The sequence below is a fragment of the Morone saxatilis genome, unplaced genomic scaffold, assembly GCF_004916995.1.
Source record: "Morone saxatilis isolate NCDOM2014 unplaced genomic scaffold, NCSU_SB_2.0 Contig5, whole genome shotgun sequence".
NCBI classification, from domain to species: Eukaryota; Metazoa; Chordata; class Actinopteri; family Moronidae; genus Morone; species Morone saxatilis.
This window is the reverse complement of record NW_023340095.1, coordinates 1,382,536-1,387,535: the sequence shown is the minus strand read 5'-3', so window position 1 is coordinate 1,387,535 and position 5,000 is coordinate 1,382,536.

Sequence of the window (5,000 nt, the reverse complement as noted above, 5' to 3'; positions counted from 1 at the left end):
ATGTTTGACAGATAGATTTAGTAAATTTAACTTAACATTTGTTTAAAGAAAATTTATTTAAATTATTCTGACTTTAAATACTCAGAAAAATACTTCTCACCTCTTTAATTTAACTGAATGTAATCTGTAAACTTCACTGTAAAACCAGATACGTTCATTTAACTCAAAACATTGTTGAACTGATTACATTAAAATCTTTAAGGGACAAAATAAATGTAGTTAAAAGTTTAAAAAGATTCTTGATTAAGCTTTTACAGAAACATTAATAACTTTACTGGGTATTTTATTTTCCCAATAAAAATAAAAAATGAACTTAACATAAATTACTAAAGCTACTTGATCAAGAATGTTTTGCATACATAACACAACATATTTTACTTTAAAATGTTGATTTAATCAGTTTTAATAATGTTTTGAGTTAAATGAACTCGTGAGGTTTTACAGTGCAGACATCAGAAACAGTAAATTGGGGCTGTGATGTGTTCACTGACATGAGTTACTGCAGGGGAACAGGATGCGTTCTGTCGCCATATCACCAGACTGATGAAGCCTGTGATAATCAGGTTGAGTGAACCGTAAATGGATGGAGGCTCCTGTCTGAGCGCTCGCTAATTACATGTTCCAGCATGTTAATCGAATAACTCACTATCGCTCTGCCAGCAGGAGCCGGAGGGGGGGTTTATATTCGCCCTCACCTGGGTCATCTGTTAACAGCCTGCTCACTCCCTCAAAGCTCCATCACTGTTATTGAATATGTTTCAATTAAGAGGCAATCTGCCAAAAGAAGGTTTTAAAGGTCCAGTGTGTCACATTAATATAATATTCATAGGTACAATCAGTACATCAGTGTTAAATCAGCTGAATATAACAATCTTTGTGTTTTTGTTCCCTCAGATCTTGATGTGGTTATTTTAGCATCATTTTGATCTGAATATATATATATCTATCTGAGTGTCTTCCATCTGCCTCGTGGCGAACCGAATCCATCCTGAATGTTTGCTTCATGTATTCTCCTGTGTGTGTTTGTATGTTGATTACAGACTGTTTACTTCTGTTTACTGTCTGACCTGAGAGCTCCAACACTGCCCCCAGAGGCTAACCAAAGTAACTACACTAACAATGACAAAAATCTTTTGACCGTCCAGAGAAATGTGTTGTTAAGAGTGATGATGTAATCATTAAATATGTTTGTAAATAATTTTCATGGCTTAAAAATGATGACCAACTATTTGACCCCAAAACTGCAGATAATGCACCCTGTCTTTGTATTATCATAAACACACAGACATCTCATCCTCAATGTCAATGTCTGACAAAAACATTCAAAAAAACTCAATTTCTCTGTATTTTTATAATAAAATCCAATCATTGTGTTCCTGTAAAACTAAATGTGACGCGTGCTTACGTCAGCATGAACTAACTAATTTCAACCAAAAATATCATCATATTCACCCTTCAATCAATCTTCAAATTTTAGTGTCACATATCACAAAATAATATCACAAAACACAAAATTAAGTTAATTTAAGGAATGCAGTAGTAATGAAAGTAGTGCAAACTATTGCATAAACCTCATTAGTAGATTGAAAATGATTTTTTATGCTTCTCATGAAAATGAATTATATTTGTAAATCTATGTTATGATTCATGATTAAATAAACTTAATTCACAACAAAAAATACAGGTTTACAGGAAAACAATTGTGGATTTACTTTTACTGCATTATGAGTTTTAATGAACACATACCTACATTAAGTGAATACATTTAAATATATACATTTGAATTTATTTCGTAAGGATTAACACACAGTTCACTCAACTGCTAACTGCCTTAAATCGGCAGTTTCTCTATGGGAGTTTTGCATTGCACACCAACACAAAGCTATCACCGTTCAGAAGGAACTTGTCTTTCCTTTTTTGTATTAGGGACGTTTAAAGTCTTTACTGACATTAGGAACCACAACATCATCTGTTCCACATTTTAAAGAAGATCTGTGTTTGTTTGCTGCTCTGTGAAGGAGTCCACCACACAGTTCCCGGACTGTAACTGTCCTGGATCCAACTTCCAGTCAAACACCCTGGTTGGGAGTGGAGGTGAGGTTGGGAGTGAGGTTAGGGGTGAGGTTGTGGTTAGCAAGACGAAAAATGACTGGTTGGGGATGTGGCTGAGAGTTCAGTTTAAGGTTTAAACACAAATACTCTCCTCCCAAAAAACAACAACAGCATCAGCACTTTCAGTAAATTTGTATGGAAGCCTGGTTGTACCAATGTGACGGGAAAAAATATTCTGTAAGTAATTATAATGAGAAACTTAATAATAATAATAATAATAAATTTTATTTAATATTTTGACTTACAAACTTACACAAAGTTTCACAAAGTCACTATTTTGAGAATATATATATATATATATATATTTGTCTCTTTCATCTTTTAACAATCTTCAAAATGTGGTTGTCTGTCCAACATAGATTAGCCTAGTTTAGCATATCTAAGTACAGGAAAGGAGGAAGTTGACTGAGGTTCCCGAAAGGGACTTAGGAAGGGAAGTGGTCGTGGTTACAGTAACAGCCACTGTGGCTCTATAATATTGTTTACATGTGTGTACCTGTGGAGGTCAGATACAAAAGATAAAAAGGTTTGGAGGAGCTGCTGGAGGAATAAATTGATAGAAAAACAAAATCTGACACAACAGCTGAAGAAAATCCTACACACAATCTGCCACAATGAACAGCAGGAAACATGAGACTGCCATAATACACTCACTGCAACATGTTGCCTGTATGTTTGCTTCCAGAAACGATTGATCTGGGATTTGTTTTGTCATGTTTGCCAGCAGGAGACTGAGATTATCTGACCAAAGAGAGGTTACTCCTCATAAGACCCAACAGGATCAGATGTGTCTGTGCTAATCAATGCTGAGGCATCGATAATTCATCAGCACTGTGTTGTTTGGGCTCAGCAGCTGAGGAGGATCCTCTTAAGATCATTTGAATTGATTACAGCTCTGTCAACAGCCTGACAAACAGGATTAATGTGAGTGGCGATGGATTTCAAGCTGTCAGGAGATAATCAGAGGCCCCCCAAACACCCCAAATACTACTTTATACTATAGTTCTCATTCAGTAACACACAGACAGGTTTACTTACCGGATGTTCACAGAGTTCACTCTCTGTAGATTATAAGATTGAACCTGTGGGGGAGGAAGTGTTCAAACTTCAGGAAAAGTATAATCAGTAAAATGTACTTTAAGTATTAAAGAGTCCACACTGTGCTCATTTTCAGGTTCATACTTGTATTTGGGGGGTTTACTATAATAGATTTACATACTTTAATATTAAAAAAATCCACAAATAAAGCCATCTCCGCTTCCTCCCACTGTACAGAAATGAACCACACTATCCAGATACGGCCGCTGCTGTCTTTCTCCATTTGCAGCCACAGTCAGTAGTGATCGGGGTCTGTGCCACAGTATTGAGGTCCTGCCCATACGCTGGGCTGACTCAATGGCTCAATATATTCAAAGAACTAATTAAAACGAAAGGGATGATAAAAATGACCACTAGAACAAACAGGGTAATGAGAACGACCTAAGATGACAAAAACCACCATCTCATGAGCTATACTGCAGTCAGCCATCAGGGGGAGATAGAGAGAGTCTTTATGCAATAGGAGAGGGTCTGTACTGCAATCAGCCATCCAGCCATAAAGCAAGTCAAACTTTGTGTGACTGAGTTTATAAGTGTAGAATCATAGTAGAAACAGTTCATGGTTAGCTTACATGTTACTGACAGACCAAACTTAGAATAGAATAGAAATGGCTCTTTAGGGATTTGAACAAGGGACCTCTTGCACCCAAAGCAAGAATCATACCCCTAGACCAGGGGTGCCCAACCTTTTTTGACCCAAGATCTACTTTTCAAGTAGCCAACCTCCTGAGATCTACCAGTACAGTGTCAACATCGCAAACCCACACACATGCAGTTACTGCAGTTTCCAGCCTGCAGTAACTAACCTCACAACACTTTTTCTTGTTGTCACACAACTACTAGACATCACATCACAAACCCTCCCTCTCTCAAACACACACAAATTCCTCTCACACAGTTGCCAGTTTGCATAGTGTGCTGTAGCACAAACCCGCTCTCTCTGCTCCTCTCTCTCACACACACACACACACACACACGTAGCCGGTCTGGCCTGACGCTCCTTTAATTTGACTCTGCGTTGTGTTCGGCTTTTGTGTAGGAAAGGATGACGGCATTTTTTTTATATTTCATTAATTATCAATTAATAAATGTAAAATGTAAACATGAACAAACATAAAAAACTACATGTATAAAAATAACATTTCTATCACAAAAAACAAGGGGAGTCTCACATACCTGTGTACAACACATTAAATCAGTGCAGCAACTTGGTTCCCACACACACACCTTCAAAGGAGAAACTACCTGTGTGCTCTTCATTAAGCTAGCCTGAGAAAGGTAGCTAACATTTCACACAAAAAGTGCTGTACGTAATAAAACTGTATGTACACAAAATCACCATAACAAAGAACAAGACTAATTACAATTATAAAGTACAGTTAGAACATCTATTTAGCGTTTTTAAATTTTTAAATCACTTTGAACACAGAGCGCTCAGGTTTTGTACTTACCTCTGCTCAGCATAGCGCACCGCTACTGAAAGGAGAACTTAGCGCAACAACCACAGTAAGTGAGATTCACCAACAGGTTCCAACGGTCACCACAAATCAATAACAAATAAAATAAACACAAAAATGGGTTTATAAGAATAAAAATAACAATAAGTATATACAAGGAATGGATTTTTGGTGAAATATAACAAAATATAAGAAACATCGGTTACACACCACACACACGCCAATTTTCTGATGAGCAATAGCCATAACTGACCTAAAAATGAACAAACAGAAAAAATAAACCAGATACAAAACAGGTAGATCTTCAAAGTTTTGAAAAAAGGATCACTTTCT